This window comes from Trachurus japonicus, chromosome 21 (assembly GCF_045865225.1).
Source record: "Trachurus japonicus isolate A0001 chromosome 21, Traja_1.0".
NCBI lineage: Eukaryota > Metazoa > Chordata > Actinopteri > Carangiformes > Carangidae > Trachurus > Trachurus japonicus.
The window spans coordinates 8,466,109-8,485,590 of record NC_140927.1 but is presented as its reverse complement, the minus strand read 5'-3'; the positions used below and the strand labels follow the sequence as shown (position 1 = coordinate 8,485,590).

The following is a 19,482-nucleotide window of genomic DNA, read 5'->3' as shown; positions in this document are numbered from 1 at the left end:
AAAGCATAGTACTGAAAAACAAAGCTAAAGATTTGGAGTTGACATTTTGCCATTATTTTACTGGTCCGGCCCACATGAGATCAGAAGGTCTTGATCCGGCCCCAGACCCAAACTCAGTTTGACATGCCTGATTTACATTATACTTATAATTAGAGCCACAACAATTAATCGATGAATCGAACAATAATCGAATATTAAATTAATCGCCAACTATTTTGAAAATTGAATAATCGGTTTGAGTAGTTTTTGAAGAAAAAAGTCTAAATTCTGTGATTTCAGCTTCTTAAATGTGAATATTTCTGGTTTCTTTGTTCCTTTATGACAATAAACTGAGTATGTCTTTGGTTTGTGGACAAAACAAGACATTTGAGGACCTCATCTTGTGGTTTGAGAAAGACTGATTGACAATTTTCACATTTTTGAACACTTTAGATTAATTGTTGAAATAATAGACAGATTAATCGATAATGAAAATAACTGTTAGCTGCAGCCCTACTTATAATTATCTACTATATAAACATATTTTAAAGTATCGTACCAACATGTCACCTGGCTCTAAGCAGCTGCGTCTCTTGGTTTTTGTCTCAGGCCTGAGCGGTGGGAGCAGGTGCAGAAGGCGGTGCAGAAGGCGGTGCAGTGGGTGCGCTGGGCTGACAGGGAGTACCCGTGTGTCTGCACCCGGCTGGAGTTCGGTTTCAGCTGGGAGTCGGCCACCCGGCAGCTGCTGGGCTACAAAAGCCTGCCCCCCTTCTCTCCTCTCAGGGGTCTGGACCTGCAGATAGATAGATAGATACTTTATTAATTCCAGTAGGGGACTGAGCTGTCCACAGCAGGAGATGAGATTCTTTTTGACTACGTAGATATGCATGTGTGTTCTCTGTGCCTTATCCGTAGCGCTTCGAACTTCGTCTGTCAGTGTGTTTACAAGAATTATTGTATCATGTCTTATCTTACCTTATCTTATCTTAAACAATCAGATCATATCAGCTGCCAAAAGTCTGTTTTCCACTCATTGAGCAAATTGTTCAAGAGAAAATGTTTTAAAATACAACAGTGACCACAGTATACAAAACTGAATATTTCATAATTCAAAACAGCAGCTTGTCAAAATCTCTAAGAACTCTGATTTTAATGTGACGCCTGGTTTCTATGAGAAACCTTTGAATGTATGTACTGGTACAGTTTTTGCTTTAAAAGTGCTGTACAAATGAGCTTCACTTGCCTCACTGACACTGCTGCGTTTCTCCCTTTTACTGCATGCAAGTAAATACACATAATCACAGTAACATAATATCCTGATGACCTGTACAGTGGATGATCTTGTGGGGACCCAGAAAGGAATTGGCTTGTCTGGGAAGAAAAAAGTAAGAGAAATACCTGAAAAGTGTTGTTTGTTTGTTAATGATCAGCAGAGTGCAACGCGGTGTTTTTATGATTGACTGTAAGAATCAGTGCTTCGGACATCAAGCAGTGTAAAATGTGCCTTCATTGAATGTCACGCCTGTTCCTCACTATAGTGATAGTCCAGACTGTGTGTGTGTGTGTGTGTTGCGCATTTCAGATCGTGAACACAATTAAAATCTTTAAATGTTTGTAAAGCACCCTTATACCTCTCTCTTTACCGTCATGTGAAGCATCTGTTTCCTGCAGCTGTGTGGACGGTGCTGGATCGATGCGCCGCTCACTGATTTGATGTCTTTCTATTTTACTTTGATTTAATTGGCACAAAGTGGCCTCAACACCGGCCTCTCGCCATCCTGTAACTGCAGAGATGTTTCACTGTGAAAGTAAGAAAACTAAAGGATGAGAGAATGACACAAATCCCCAAAAAATACATTATTAAATCCCTAAATAAATGCAAAATAAATCATTAAAAAAAGTCAACATTTCTGTTTGTCTACATTTATTTATTCACTCTAGCATATGTACTATATGAAATTAAGACATGAAAACAGGAAGGTAGAATAAATAGCTCTATAGTTGAAATGCACAGATAAAGCTTCTTTTTCTTTTTTTTTACCAAAATTAATGTATTTTACATCAATTTCCCTTTTTATTTTGGTATTATTTTATACTTAAGTAATTGTTGTCCTTTGTACACAACAGGTTGTATACTGTACACCGAGGTTAGCATCTCTCCCTGTTTCTAAGCTGAACACTTGACCAGTCTCTGGATGTCACTCAGGTGTCAAACTAAACAATTTCTTTTTTTTCTCATTATTTTTCCAACACAGACCAAGTTTGAGTTATGCTGGAAAATGTAATGTCACTTTAAATTAGCTGCATGTGAAATTAAGCAATGTAGATAAGAGAAATGAAAAGGGGTAGGCCTATGACTAATGCCCTGATTTTATTTTATAAATGGGTATGATTATTGTAATTTAAAAATATTCTATGTAATTATTTGCAAAAAAAAAAAAAGATTACTAATACTCCGATACCTACTAATTTCACATCTATCTTGATAATGCTGAACAAATCACTTCGTTAGTACTTGGAAAACTGCCTTACTGTTAAGGCTTTTACTCTGAAAGGAAGTTCACTCAAGTGGAAGCGGTCTCATTGTTAGTCGCTCTGACTTGACAGAGTCAGTCAGAGTGTGTGTCTCTTCCTGGTTCAGCGCAAACACAATTTCCAGTTATCCACATGAGCTGCTCTATTTCTCACAGCTGCAGGGCCATGCTCCCTCCTCTGGATGAACAGCTGTACTGCAAACAGACTGTACATGCACCATTAGTTATTCAGGTTAATTACTTTCGGTTGTGACAAAGTTGCAGACCACTTCTGTGTGTGGTCTCGTGAGCAGGTATGTTCTTGTCATTTTAACTAAAAAAAAAAAAACTCATGTTCTAGGCCACACATTTGAGCCTAGCCAGATACAGTGTATAAATACTTAAACACACTGCAGGGAAATTGAAAGCGGGTCATAAAATGTGTCAAATTTGATTCAGTGAAAGTTGCATAATGTTTTTTTGCATTGGAATTTTTCATAAAGTGCATTTTACCCCAAAGATTTGAATTTGTGTTAAGAAGAATTAAAAATATGACTCATTTTAAAACATGTGTTCGTAATTAGTCGAAGCACAAATGTTTCATTTGGTCTCATTTTTGTTTTCCCATCATAAAAGAAACGCAAACAAACTGATTAAATTACAGCTCTATTGAATGAGAGCTTCAAATCGAAACATTGAAAGAATAACTGCATGGGTCTTTATTAAATCATTTATCAAATAGTCAAAAACTTCTGCCACAAGTGTTTTTCCTAAGACCATAATCTGTATAAACTTATATAAAACATTTAATTTAATCATTTTCAATTCATATTATTCCAAAGATCACTTTTACACATCCTGATGGAAATTTATTTGAGGAGGAAGAAGAAGTATAAGAACAAAGTATTATTAGAATCGGTGCAGAGCCAACAGAAAGTTTTCATACAAAACTCTGCCTCTTTCATATTCACCACAGAGCTAGTTGGTTATTATATTCTTACGTTCCCTTGTGATAATTTTGCATTTCAATGAGTTTTGTGTTACCTCACAATAAATATTGCGTTACCTCAGTCTGTGTTTTGTTTTCCTTCACAATATTTTGTTACGTTGCATTATCAGGCAGCTGCATCCTGAGTATCCGTCCATTTATTCATATTAAGTAGCCTGATATTTATGACAGCCACCGCTGTCTGCGATCAGAGCATGAGCCAACTCATCTGTGAGTCTGTGCTGTGTGTGTGTGTATGTTTGTGTGTGTCTGGTGTGCCATCTCTGGTATAACTAACCTCCAGCTCCTCCGCCGACTGCTCTGCTGCAGAGGCCGATGGAGACAGGCTGCAGCTGTGATCACAACTGCAGAGCAGTGTCGCTGTCATGGCTCTGCTTTGGCTGCTGTGATTGTGACTGTGACACATTTACTTCCTGGCGAGTCTGACACAAACTACATGCCTGGGTTGTTTATTTGACACGGTGTCACTGTGCTGAAGGTAGCAGACACACACACACAGACACACACACACACACACCTGAGCTCCTGTGGTGGTGTATCGGTAACACATCTGTTAAAGGGATAGTTCACCCAAAATTCAAATTTCACTCATTATCTACTCACCCTCATGTCGACTAAGAGCTGTGAGAATTTCCAGAGTCCTCCGTGGCTTCTCTGAGTTACGGGGGGGTCCGCGCAGCAGTATTTGTCCATATAATGGTTGTGAATGGATACCAACTTTCTACATCCAAAAAGACACACCAAAAAAAACATACCTCCATACTGCTCGTCTGTAATGTCCCTCTTGTATTGAAGCCCCGACATGAGAAATTGTTCCGCCGGTCAGTGCAAATCACGCGAGATTTGCACTGACACAGGAAGAACAGTGAACTGAGACACTGGGAGCTTCCGCTACAAACAAGCTTAAAATATAGACTTATTTAATTTTTTTTTTTTTTTCTGAACAATTTCTCATGACGGGGCTTCAATACAAGAGGGACATTACAGGCGAGCAGTATGGAGGTATTTGGATGTTTTTTGGTGTGTCTTTTTGGACAAAGAAAAGTGGTATCCATTCACAACCATTATATGGACATTATATATATTATATATAATATACCCCCCGTAACTCAGAGAAGCCACGGAGGACTCTGAAAATTCTCCCAGCCCTTAGTCGACATGAGGGTGAGTAGATAATGAGTGAAATTTGAATTCTGGGTGAACTATCCCTGTACTGCTTTGTATTTAAATACAAAGCAGCACAGGTCTATAAACCCCCATGTGGATTAATTACACTCACCTGGCTAATGCTAATAGGGATAATAAAGACTATAGTGCAGCATCTGTGTTGTAATAGTGTTACGCAGAGCGTAGAAACCAAGTGTGGTTGTGCAGAGCCGGACCTTTTAGACAGTAACACCAGCCCGCGAAATAGCAGTCCGTCATCCCTGTGTTGTGTTGTCACCCTGAGTCAATAAAGTAGACCAAGATGATCACCGAGTGATGGATAATCCTTTTGCATAACACTACATGGTGTCAGAAGTCGTCGGACCTCCAGAGAATTTTGACTTTTCCCGGCCGGAACAATGGCCCGAATGGCGCCAGAGGTTTCATCGCTACAGGATAGCTACGAAGCTAAACAAGGAAGATGGAGAGGTACAGGTCTGTACACTGCTCTACTCGCTGGGGAAAGAAGCGGAACAAGTTTATAAGACTTTCACGTTTTCGGAAGAGGACGAGGAAGATCCGGATGATTATGAGACTGTTATGGAGAAATTGGACAATTACTTTGTGCCCAAAGTGAATACAATTCACGAAAGAGCCCGCTTCCATCAGCGCTCCCAGAAGCCAGGGGAGACCGCGGAGGAATACATCAGGAGCCTGCATGATCTCGCTGACACCTGTGCATTTGCTGATGCTAAGAATGAACATATCCGTGACAGGTTAGTCATAGGGATATTGGATAAAGAGCTGTCGGAGAAGTTACAGTTAATGCCTGACTTGACGCTCAACAAAGCGGTAGAGCTTGTGAGGCAGTCAGAGCAAGTGAAACAGCATGTTAGTGAGCAAGGCGCTAATGCTGTATGTGCACAAGTCAGTGAAGTCGCACGCAAACATGCGCCATGCAGAGGCACACAAGTGGACACGGGCACGATAAATGGGGCAGAGGAAAACAAGGAAATAAATGTTCAAGATGTGGTCGGGCGCATAGGAAAGAAGACGTGTGTCCGGCACGAAACGCTGAATGCCGCAAGTGCAGGAAACTGGGACATTTTGCGGTCGCGTGTCGCTCCCGTGTGGTCAACGAGGTTACTGCACCCTATGAGGAAGGAGAAGGGAGTCAAGCACATTTCCTAGGAGAAATAACAGACGTGGGAGATTCAAATGATGCATGGACTGTGAAATTGTCTATACAATTGTCTATACAATTAGCGTTTGCTCTGAAGAAGACCTTGTGTCGAAACGTCAGCAGCCGCACCTCAATAAATGTTTATTATTTGACCGTGTGCTCCAGCGTCCTCCCTTTGTCTCCACTGCTCGTCTCCAGCCCTGAGACGCACCGGTCCAGAGTTCGTCAAGCTGAAGCGCGGAGGATCTCCCTTTTTTTTCTTTATTGTCTATACAAGGTTTGGAAATAAACTTTAAGATTGACTCAGGAGCAGATACAAGTGTCATATCTGAAAAGACTTTTAACAAGCTAAAGCACAAACCACAACTTAGAAAACAAGCAAGAAGACTAGAGAGCCCAGGGGGTACACTGGACTGCATGGGCCACTTTATAGCCACTACAGTTTGGAAAGAGAAAAGGTTCAGATTTAAAGTAAATGTGTTAAAGGGCTCACATGGCAGCCACCTCCTGAGTCGCAATGTAGCTGCTGCCATGGGCTTGATAAAGCGGATAGAGGAGATCAAAAGTGCAGAACAGCTGAAAGACCCCTATCCAGCAGAGGTTGGTAAATTAAACATAAAGCCAATCAAAATCATTCTAAAAGAAGATGCCATACCTTACAGTGTGACCACTGCCCGGCGTGTGTCGGTACCCATGCTCCCAAAAGTGAAAAGAGAGCTTGAACGCATGGTAACCAGTGGAGTGATACAGCCAATCAAAGAGCCAACGGAGTGGTGTGCTCCGATGGTCGCTGTACCAAAGAAGAACAAAGAACAGCCAAGGATATGTGTTGATTTAAAAATGTTAAATAAAGCAGTGAAGAGAGAAAAATATGTTTTACCCACCATAGACGATATCCTGCCCAAACTCACAGGTGCCAAGGTGTTTTCTCTTTTGGACGCAGCCAGTGGTTTCTGGCAGATACCACTAGACACAGAAAGTGCCAAACTGACAACATTCATAACCCCCTTTGGGAGATATTACTTTAACAGACTGCCCTTTGGGATCACAAGTGCGCCCGAAATCTTTCAGCGCGAAATGACTGAACTCCTGAAAGATCACGAAGGTGTTGCCATTTACATGGATGATATTCTCATATATTCAGACACTCCAGAGGAACACGAAGAGAGGCTACAGAAAGCCCTGGACACACTCAAGAAAGCAGGTTTAAAGTTGAACAATGAGAAATGTCTCCTGCGTCAGAGACAACTCAACTACCTTGGACATTGCATTGATGAGCATGGCATTAGACCAGATGAGGCCAAGGTCAAAGCCATTACCGACCTTGAGCCACCAAGCAATGTCTCTGGTCTAAGACGAGTCCTGGGCATGATTCACTACTTAGGCAGGTATTTGCCAAACCTGTCTGAGGTCACCAAGCCCCTCAATGACCTTCTCAAAAATGATGCAGCATGGTCCTGGAGTTCAGCACAGGAAGAAGCCTTCAGAAAAGTGAAAGAGCTCATCACACAATCACCTGTGCTAGCATTCTATGATGTGAATAAGCCAACCATTGTTAGTGCTGATGCTAGCAGTTATGGCTTAGGAGGAGTCCTATTACAGAAACATGATGGACAGTTGAAACCTGTCAGTTTTTGTTCCAGAACACTCACTGAGGCTGAACAGCGCTACGCGCAAATCGAAAAAGAGTGTCTCGCTGCAGTCTGGGCTTGTGAGAAGTTTTCCAGATATCTGTATGGTTTAGACACCTTTATCCTGCAGAGTGATCACAAACCTCTCATTCCATTAATAAACTGTAAAGATCTCAACTCTGTGCCTATGAGATGTCAAAGACTGTTGCTACGAATGATGCGCTATAACCCTACAGCCGTATATGTGCCAGGGAAAGAACTAGTTATAGCTGATACCCTTTCCAAACATCCTCAGGCAGCTGAGATAGAAGAAGTTGCAGAGCTGGCAAGTGAAATACTGGCCTACGAGGAAGCAGTCCAGAAAGCATGGCCCATCTCACCAACCAAGCTCGACCTGATCAAGCAACAGACCCTGCAAGATGCTGAACTGCAAGTGGTCCAGCATTATGTGATGACAGGTTGGCCCAAGTACGCAGTTAAGGTGCCTGACAAGGTAAAGGCCTACTACACTTCCAGACATGATATCACTACATCCAATGGACTGATATTGTACAATGACAGAATAATAGTGCCACACACAATGAGGCCAGAGATACTGCAGCGCATGCACGATGGGCACCAAAGCATTGTGAAATGCAGAGAACGTGCTAGATGTAGTGTGTGGTGGCCTAGGATAAGTAAAGACATTCAGGAAATAGTCAGCACATGTAAACACTGTCAAGAGTCTAGGCCTACACAAAAAAGAGAACCCCTGATCACTACTCCACTTCCCAGCCGTCCATGGGAAAGAGTTGCAGCTGACATATGTGAGTTGAATAAACAAAACTATTTGGTAGTTGTTGACTACTTTTCAAGATACATAGAAATAGCCTATCTCAAAGACATGTCCAGTGAAACCATTAGAGCTAAACTGAAAAACATATTTGCCAGATGGGGAAGTCCAAATGAATTAATCACAGATAATGGCCCCCAGTTCTCAGGCAGAGCTTTTGCACAGTTTTCTCAGGAGTATGATTTTAGACACATAACAGCTAGTCCGGTGTGAGTCCATCTCAGCTCATGCTTGGTAGGCAGATCCGCACCACAGTCCCCACCTTGGAATCTAAGCTACAACCTGCATGGCCAGATCTCCAACGAGTGAGACAGACTGATGAGAAGACTAAACAGAGCTACAAGCGTGCCTATGACAACAGGCATGATGTCAGACTCCTGCCGGAACTTGAACCTGGAAATAGTGTTGCCGTTAAGCTGGACAATGAACGTGGATGGACTAAGACAGCTACAGTGCTCAAACAATGTGACTCTCCAAGGTCATATTTAGTGCAGACAGGCAGAGGTGTGCTGCGCAGGAACCGTCGTCACATACGGCCCCTCCTGTCTGCTCCAGAGACTTCTGTGAGGAGTGGAGATGGAAGCATCGAGTGTGATGGACAGTTGCACTCACCTGTTCCAGAGGTTGATCCACCTCTTGCCACACCTCCAGTCACTGTGCCACCAACTCCGGCACGTGTTACCTCCAGTGGCAGACTTGTGAGGCCACCAGATAGATATGGAGACTATGTACAGTAGTTATAAGTAAACTACATGATGTCATTGCCTTAGTTCAAAAGGAATCCAGGTTAAGAGGCTGTTTCATTAAAAGACTGTTTGGATTCAAATGACTGCTATAATGAAGAGTAAACCAGAGAGACTGTTCTTTTAATAGAAAAGAAATATTGAAAGTGTTCTCTCAATACTGAGTTAATGGTCAGCCTAAGAAAAAAAAAAGAGCTGTACACCTAAAATATGGATGTTAGTAAATTCATGGTTATGGTGATGTTTTGAGTTGGTCTGTCAACATAATTCATGCTTATGTGTTACAATAGCATACATTCTGTGCATATGTCTTAAAAGACTCAAAGAAAGGGTGATGTGTTGTAATAGTGTTACGCAGAGCGTAGGAACCAAGTGTGGTTGTGCAGAGCCGGACCTTTTAGACAGTAACACCAGCCCGCGAAATAGCAGTCCGTCATCCCTGTGTTGTGTTGTCACCCTGAGTCAATAAAGTAGACCAAGATGATCACCGAGTGATGGATAATCCTTTTGCATAACACTACAGCACCCACATCCATAGCGTCATCAATGTGACCACAAAGGAAACAGTCGTCTGAGCAATAACTAGGTCCAGAGCCACAGCGTGTGCCAGCACAGCCAGTCAGAGTGGCTGCAGCTGTGCTGACAGCTGGTGGCCGTGAAGAATGTGTCACATCCTCTCTCCTCTCTCTAGGCTCTGCAGAGCGTTTCCCTAAACTGACACTGTCTTATATAAGTGGAGTGGAGTGGGCCAACTGTTACACCTCCAAAGAGCAGCATGAGTGGGTTTTCTAACCAGAAAGGTCCCAGCTCATGGTTTGTTAGCTTCTACATAAGTGCTACAGAGACACTGCGGTTTCCCCCCTCACTCTCATAATTTACTTTGTCCCTCTCTTCTCCTTTAATATCAGAGACGCAGCAGCTACACCCAGAGGAGCAGGGCACTACTTTTCCACTTACCATGAACAATGAGAATAGGAGGCGACATTCAATTGTGCATTAAATAACTTCTGGTTTCTGGCATGGACACATGGAGATCCTGCTCTGATTAAATACTGAATAATCTGTTCTGCCAACAACAACATATTGTGGCTGTACACTGCTGGTTTAAAATGAATAAATTACACCTCCATCATATTTTTAAGGATAGAGCATAGAGTACATTTGCATGAAATAGCTACTGACTGCTGTATGAGACTTTAACTCCTCCAGAGGTCATTTGTTGTGAGTTTCGAATAAGATGTTAAAATTGCATTTGACACAAATATATGAAAAAAAAATAAAAAATAAAAATACTATTGAAAGTAGTGATTCATGTTATATTCAGTCAAAGTGAGCGAATGTTTTAAAGCATGGCAGGTTTCTTCAAATAATAAAGGAACTGAAAACAAAATGTGTTTGTTATGTGCAGCAAATGCTATAAGAAAGACACTGGAGTAAACCCCAGCTCTGTAATTAGGGTCCGGGCAGCTAAGCTGCCGGGACACTATTGTATTCCTAGGAATTCTTCTTCTTTCTTTCTTTCTTTCTTCTTCCAAGGAAGTCATACTTCCCATGGGCGAAAACTCACCAAACTTCACAGAAACATCCGACCCCATGCCAGATTCACTCAACTCCAAGGACATGTGCCCCCCCCTCCTAGGGGGGGCACAATAAGCGTTTAAATTTAAAAACTTTAAAAATTCCTACCAAACCAACGGTAGATGCTACAGTGTTGAAACTTCACCACAATGTAGCCTCAATACTGCTGAAACTTTTGTCCACTTAAACTCATTACAAATTATGAAGTCCATCACTCTGTTTTTTTCAATAACTGTAAAACTTTTAAAATGTATCTCCTCCCACAATTTTTGCTCAATTGTCACCAAACTTGCTACAGAGCATCTCCAGACTGTCCTCCACAAAACTTGTTTCTCGGATTTTTGATTAAGCAAAAATTGAGCCTACAGTGCATGAAAACGTTTGACTGTAAACACTACTGTAAACATATACCATCAAATTCTTGCTAAATACATTTTCAAACTTCCTGAAAAAAAATTTGAATATTTTGGAGTCATGGTTAATGAAGTTTGGCAAATATCAGAATTTTAATTCAAAAACTGAATTTTTGAGAACATTTTGAATTCTGCTCTCATGGGAACAACTGCAGCCAATGTGAGTGTGGAATTTTTAAACATCAGATTTTCTCTTATGAAGCAAAACACTTATCATTAAAAACAAATCACCAACATTTTCATGCTGTCAAGATGCAATTTATGTATTATCAGATTTTTGTTTAGATGACTGAATTTCTGAAATTTTGACCATTTCATCACAACAGCTGCCCGGGCACTGACTCACCTGAGTGGATAAATGAAGCTACACAGCAGGTCTCACTACCAGCCAATTAGCTCAGCGAGTTAAGAGCTGGTTCTTGGTGTCAGAGGTTGTGGGTTCGAGACCCAGCAAGGGTGATGATGATGATGATGATGATGATGACAGATCAAAATGTCACATGTCCTCAAGCTGTTTTGCTGTCTAAATGCAATTTATGTATTAACAGATTTTTGTTTAGATAACATAATTTCTGACTTTTTGACCATTTTTGAAATCTGCCTTTACAACAGCTGCCCGGGCACTGGCTCACCTGAGTGGATAAATGAAGCTACACAGCAGGTCTCACTACAAGCCAATTAGCTCAGCCAGTTAGGAGCTGGTTCTTGGTGTCAGAGGCTGTGGGTTCGAGTCCCAGCAAGGGTGATGATGATGATGATGACAGATCAAAATGTCAGTTGTCCTCAACACGAAACACAAGACAATTGTCCTAATGGTGGCACTACAGCAAGCTTCTAATTTTAAAAATCCAAATAGCTTGGACTGGACTATGTGCGAAGGCTCCTAACATCTTAGAGTCACAGTAGATGTTTAACAAATACATATCATTACCTCAAAAACTGATTTTTCTTTTTACTGTGGTTTCAAATCTGCCTACACGACAGTGAATGGCTTACTCAATTTGTGAAGCCACTGTTGAACTGCCACTTGTCAATTAGCTCAGTGCGATAGACAACGGTCTTTGGTTCCCGAGGTTGTGGGTTCAATCCTCAACTGGTCCAAATTGGACATTATAAGGACAACTGTCTTGTCTTCCTATTCTCCTGTTTGTTGCTCAGAATTGCCTAAATTTGCCCAAAAGTAGCCCGGACCCGACCCATCGCTGCGCAGCAGCTATAATATTACCTTTTGTGTTTGCTTGGATTCTTTAGAGACTCAGAGACAATGATAGCAACCCAGTCAGTAAAATGACACTTAGAGAGATGTATACCTGTCTGAGAGTTGAACAGTGGCCTGCAACTGAGAGATAATCTGAAATCAAAGCAGGGGAGTATAGGCCTATAGACTTCCCCATTGCTTTCATTCAGGAATGATGCAGTCTAGTCACGAGCGAGCTTATACTCTATCCCTGTCCAGAATCAATAAATCTAATTATTGTGCTTGTTTGTTTGAACATGTTGATTATGGAAAATGTTTGAAGACTCCAGAAAGCAAATGGAGAAAAACAACCTGCAATAAAGGAACCGTATGGGTTGAACGACAGTGAACACAACAAGTGCTGCTCCATTTTTTTTTATTTTTCCCTCCCTTTCTTGGAAATTGTCGAATAAACACACGATTGTTAACAATTCAAAATCTTCAGTTGGGTCTGTTCTATAGCAGAAAAGAGGATGGTATAAGGCCATAAGGCTTCGTCCTCCCTCTTGAAGCCGACTGGGTGACAGGGGTGCTGGACTGTCCAGACGCCGACGGACCTTTATTAGGACATTTTCCCCATGTGACATTAAATCTGGCTCTGAAATGTACAAGTCAACCAGCGGAGCAATGAGATAGAGAATCTGCCTGCTTTTTCAGACGCTCAGCACTTTTTGCTATCGATTTCAAATAATGCAAACTAAGCAAAGAAAAAAAAAGAAATAGACTTATTTGTTTTCTTGCAGGGACTTAAATGAGAAGATAGAAAGGCTACCACTACTGTATCTTGTCAGTGAATATTAGCTTTCAAACAGCAGACGTTTAAACTTCATTCAGCTTTTTAAGACTCGTAATGAGGAAACAGCTAGTTTGGCTTCAAGCTAACACATGGGGCTGCTAGCATGTCTAAAGTGCAGTGGCTAACATGCTGTAACTTTATACTTGTTAGATATTGTGAAACATGAATAGAAAACAAAGAAGCATCTGTTTTAAGTGTAGGCTAAGTGTTGTTGTTGTTAGCTAGTTCTCCCCTAGTTTTTATGCAGTGCTAATTTAGTGCATCCAACTATGGTAGCACAATTGTAGGCCTATGTTTGTTGTAGTGTTTATTAACATGCATTGCCCGTTTCACAAAGATAATACTAAATTAGTAGATAAAGAGATAAAAGAAGTTAACAAAAGAGAAACTGTAATTTGATTGTAGCCCTCTTTAATACCTAATATTAGCATTTTGCATCCAATACCTTTATTATTAACATTAAATTAACCAAGTGACAATCAGTGACAAAGTTATCAGTTATTTCTGAGAATATGACTGTGCAAATATAATTAAGTTTATGTTTTAGCAAATAAATGAAATAAATTGTGGTTCTGTAATATTATTAGCCTGTTATTTCTTACAGTTACAACTCAACTCCTATCTGTAGGGGCAAATCTACATACTGTGACTAAATTGTTTATTGACTGATATTAAAATGTAATATTGATCTCAGGCATACTGATAAACTCATGAATCATGTCAAATAAAACTTGGAATATCTTGGGAATATCCATCAGTGTCAGAGGTCGGATCACAAATAGTCAAACTAAATCACACGGTCTTGTATACATGAACTCACTGTAACACTTAATCACAGTGTGTAGCTCTCTGTGTACAGCTGATGTAAATCTTCTTGAGAATCTAAAATCAATCTTGCACAGCAGCCTCTGGTGATACCTACACACACACACACACACACACACACACACACACACACAATGCTACGCCATGTGGGAAAACCGCTAATGCAAAAGCCTTCACAGTCCATTCCTTCATCAAATGACATGTATCATTAGCAGGGGAAATACATCAGTCACACACAGGTTCATGTATGTGACGCACTGTGCGCTGATATACAGGTGTCTGTATCTGTGACACATGATTTCATTTTTCTCATGTTGTTGCTTTTTTTCCCCTCCTCCTCCTGGGATTTCAGTCCCCTGCTGGAGTGAAAGTGCTGCCATTTTGCAGTGAAAATAAAATCCCCAAGAGTCCAATTCACATTTTATAAAAAAAAGTCTTTCTAAAGGTTAAAAACATTATATCTGATTTCTGTCTGAAACACACAGTGGAAACACCACAACAGTGAACACAACAACAAAGACCTCACATTATACTGTATACCCTCTGACTGCACGAGACACTATGCATGTACTGTATATCTTTCTTGTAATAAATGCTTCCCCCAGGCTCACCTCCCTGGGGCTAAGCCTCCAGGAGTGTTTTACAAAGAAAAGTAATGAGATTTGAATCTGAAAACGGTCCAGGTTAAAATGTTAATTCTTATTTTGCGTTACTAAGAGCACTTGGAAAAATGGCAGCCATGCATGGCTCAAGGTAAAGTTTCTTTGGGGTTCTTCATCAAAGCTCTGAGTGTTTTGAAATTACTTCAATTTAAAAAACGAACCACAACCTACAATAATAACAGTAATCTGCCAGCACTTTGCAGCCAAGTCTGCACACTTGTCTTCCTTTTCCTGCTCCAGGTTTTGACATTTTATGAAAGACTGACACACATAATGAAGGTTTTGCTGACCTTTTGTACTGATGAATTATACACTTTATTGCCTTCAATAAAAAAGTAAACATGGCTGCGTTCGCACATAGCGCACTATCCTGTTACCTTCAAGCATATATGTGAACATTTCAAAGCAGTGAATTATAGATGCTGCCCACCTTGGAGAAGCAGCTACAGGGAGCAGAAATCAACCAACATCATGAAAGAAGACCTCATCGAGGATATCATGGGAACAGATGGCAAGTCTGATTTCTCTTTATCGGGAGCAGATCTGCTGCCTTTGACTGTGGATTATTTGAAAATAAAACCCAATTAACGGATCAAACACCAATCATTTGATGTGTCACAGTCACATATGTATTTGTGGGTATGTTGGGGGGTGTGCAGGTCAAACATGAAGTATGAATACACTTCAAATGCAGCAAGATTTCAAATAATGTTCATTTTAATAAGTTTTACAATAACTTGCTCATTAGATTCTGATATTTCATCCTGATCGTATTGCATGGGGGAAAAGGTTTTAAAAAATAAAGATCATCTAATTACAATAAACATCCACAGCAGATTTTATGAAGAAAAAAAAAACCTGTTAATTATTTAATGTCTCGCTCTGGAGAATCGTATGTACTCCATCACCTTCATTAAATTTCCTGTACCAGGGGGAGTAGGTAAAGACACTTTCTACTAGCTTGCACTTTAAAGCTTTGGATGCCTTAGTTTGAATCAGCTCCAGGTTAATGTCGCCCCTGTGAAGAGGCAGTCATAACCCTGTGTGTTTTAAGAGCGTGGAGCCGGATCAGTGGAGGTGCAGAAGAGTAAAACCACAGACGGGCAGCTTGACATGTTCAGAGCTGGAATTCAGAAACTCCTTTTGTCGCTTGCAATTATCCCGCGAACACTTCTGACTCCAGATGCAGCTTCAGACTCGACTTGCTGCAGAATACAACAGCTCTCGACACGTCTGATAAAAGACAAACAACACACGCACACATCTCCCGAGACTTCGCCACTTACGCTGTCTGTGCTGTGAAGAACAACATGGCAGCAACTTAGACTGTGTGTGATATATGTGTCACTCACACCCCGGTACAGTACGACCATATAGATAGGACATGGTTTGGCTTAGTAAGTCTAATGACAAACATCTCTGCAAATATTGACAGCGCGAGTTGGAGCGGACGTGGGAGCATAGGCGGCCTTACCTATGTTTCAACCGTTTCAATTGAAACGGGCCCCAGCTGCCAGCCACCAAGTCAAAGACAGTACAATAATTCATAGGTTTCACCTTATCATACACACACACACACACACAGGCCTACATCCACCACACACAAACAGCTCTGTCCACCGTGCGGTCACACACTCGACCCCTGATCCGCTCTACAACCACTGATGCGCGTGTCATGCCACACCGCGACTGTAGCCTACTAATCGCTCCTAATTAATAATATGGCAGGAAATATCAATAACAACGTAGGCTATTACCTTTGAAAACGGCCCGCAAACTATTAATAGACCCTCGTTTTCCTTCTCGCAGTATTATTCCTTTTCTCTTAGTGTTTGTTTTTCCTGCTTTCCTCCTGACGTGTGCCCAGTTGCGTAACCTGATGATTGACGTCTGTCAATCACTTTCCTCCTCTTTCCTTTTTTTCCTCGGGTTAAAATGCCTCCAAACAGGCGATCTATGAGTACGTCCTAACTTAACAGAGAAATAAAACACAGCGAGAGCACAACTAAAATGTGATATTATTGGCAGCTTATTTACAGATTGTAATAATGTAGGAGACAGCTGTCTGCCTCCAGTGGCTGCTCCAGCACCGCAGCACCGACAGGATCAGCGCCTGTAGACGTCTGTCTGTCCGCATGTCTCGTCCTTTCCTTGTCCGTGGTGCTGAAATAACGCGGAGCACTTTGCTCTCATTACTTTTGTTGCCAATTTAAATTCAGAATATTGTTAAAGCCTGTAGTTTGTCTGAAAATGTACATAATGACTTTGCTTTTTGATGAAAACCAACTTCAGTCCTCGTTTTTTCTGCGAAGTCCTGGTTTCTTGCCCTGATAGTGATTTTTGATTGCCATTTCTGCCTGCCAGCACTTGCATCATCAGGTACCAGAAACCTCCAAAGCTTTGTGAAAAGCTGCAGAGAGATGAGAGGATCACTGATCAAACTGAGAATATTCTGAGACACCCACAAACCCTGAGACAAAAGGTAAAGGATAAAGCAAGGGGGCTGTGAAATTGTGTTCCCAATGTTATTGTACACTTTGATAAATCTTCTCAAACCAAAAGAAAACATATTTTCTTCAGACAGCCCGAAGGTAACTCCCCCCCCCACACACACACCCTCACACATATAGATCCAATCTGTTCATGTACCAATCGTGCCGCGGTGCACACTAATAGAAGTTATATCTCGTAGCTATCTCTCTTGGCATCTTGTGGCAAACTTTTTTTTGTATTCCTCCTGACTCCGGCGGCTGCAGACGACACCTTATCTCAGGCGCAGAGTTGTCAGCCTGTGTTTAATTGGAGTGTTGTACTTTGATTCTGCAGCATCCAGGATCCACAGGAGGAGCGACGCATGAGACTCAATCAGCTTCAGCCCAGAGCGGGAGACTCTGATTCACAGTCCTGATTATGTACATCACCATCGGCAACACCAGCTCCGCCTCCACCTCCACCTCCACCTCCACCTCCACCATCATCATCATAAGCAGCAGCAGCAGCAGCAGAAATCTCTGTCAGATAATAACCTGTTGTTGTTGGATCCTGTTGCTCATTGCAAGAAGCAGATTGAGAGAAAAAAAAACAAACAAGAAAAAACAAACAATCTGTCAGTGTCTTCAAATGTTTGTGTCTTTTGTTGCATATTTTAACATGTGTGTGGGTCTCCAGCTGTTTAACAGGCTGTATTCTGTTGTATCATCTCTGCCACGTCTGTCTGTCTTTGATTGATTGTGATGACAAACACAGAAAGGAGGAAGAGACCAAGACAAGACAAGACAAAACACGAGGATGGTTTAGAAGAGGTTGCAGTCAAAGAACAGAGAGATATAAATACATATACTACGGTTGTTGGAAATCCTTGCATCACTACTCCTTCTTCAGACTTTCTATTTATTGCACTGCTTTTGTTTCCTCAACAGTCATCTCTTAATGGCTGCTATTTGCGTAGTCTTGTGTCCACAGTCCAGCTATAAGCCATTATCTCCATAAAGCCCCTGCAGAGCTGAAGCTGCACGTTCCATCACCAGATCCATCAAGTCCTTTAACCAGGGATTCACACAAAACCAATTAAGTTTCCAGCTCATGAGGGCGCTTCCTTTTTCACCGAGAAAGAGGAAAAGCCAGTTATTACATGTTGTGTTACAGCTGATATAGAGAAAAAAAAATCATTTGATTGATTGATTGATTGATTGATTGATCGACTTAATTCTGTTTCTCTAACATGCACCAAGATGGAGGGGCATTGTCTCTTTGCAGTGGGAAGTGTCTTTGTCTGTGTTAAGCCTCCGTCTCAGCTTCATGGATTAAACTTTATCCTCTCGTCTGTACATGTAGCAGCAGCAGCAGCAGCAGCACGTCCACACTGTCATCTCTGGCCAGAAGAAGTTGCTATAGACCTGAGTTACACACATGTGGCTGCATGCGGGCGGGTGTCTCGGTGCTGCAGCGCCTCAGACAGCCACCAGGGAGGAGCTGTGGCTCCTCCAGTCGGCAGTGGAGAGCAGGGGATCAGAGAGACAGTAGGTGGTGGTTAGTGCGAGAGGATTTTATCCAGCTTTTGGGAGCCACACATGGTCATAATTTCCCCTGAATACTAGTCATCACCTCATACATCACATATTTTTCTTCCTGATTGATGCCATTCATGCAAAAAAAAAAAAAAGAGGGGAAAAAAAAGAGCGAGGCACATCAAAGCTCTTCCTCCCTCATCCATCCTTTCTTCCTCCCCCTGGATCATTCTCTGCCTCACTTCTTTATACATCCTGTTCACTGCCACCTGTCTGCTGGCTTCCTCTCTTCCACTGTTGTTATCTACTCCTCCAACTCTAATTATTGTACAGTGTGTCACATCAGCTACACCGACACCCCCTTCCCCTCTCTCCCCTCTCCCCGCTCCCCCAACCTATCCCCCCCCCCCCCCACCTCGCTCCTCTCAGGGCTCGGTTTGGCTCGAGTGAGAGAGGAGAGTGGTCGAGTGGAAATACTGTAGCAGCAGCAGCAGCAGCCTGAGGTTAAGGTTGAGGTGTGGCCTGCAGGGTGGTAGATGACAGCGGCTGGCCAAATATCAGTGTAACACACACACACACACACACATGAAGCATCACGAGGAGGCAAAGATCACAGTCTGAGTGTTTGTGCATGAGGATATGAGCCCGCTGCGAGCTCACATCTCAGGCTTAATAACCCCTGAAAGAGAAAATACCAGCTACTATAGAGCTGAGTTTACCTCTGTATGACGTTGTGCAACAGTTGGCAACAAATATCACAACATCATATTTTATGTTTTTCATGCCTTCAATTATAATCACATTAAACAGATGCAGTATTTCACGTCTTGTGCAGCAGGTTATTAAAACCTGGGTTATCATACAAACATGGCACGCTGCTGAACATTAACATAAATTAACATAAAGTTTGTAATCGTACCGACAGTTT

General features: G+C 41.8%; 1 pseudogene across 1 annotated transcript in view; it reads left to right on the top strand.

The window, feature by feature from the left end:
* LOC146964738 (protein mono-ADP-ribosyltransferase PARP4-like) overlaps positions 1-1,301 on the top strand; it is a 103,892-nt pseudogene extending 102,591 nt beyond the window's left edge. Inside the window, exon 35 of the transcript XR_015034573.1 lies at positions 589-1,301. The product of XR_015034573.1 is annotated as a protein mono-ADP-ribosyltransferase PARP4-like (transcript). The remainder of the gene's footprint in view (positions 1-588) is intronic.
* The last annotated feature ends 18,181 nt before the right edge of the window (positions 1,302-19,482 follow it).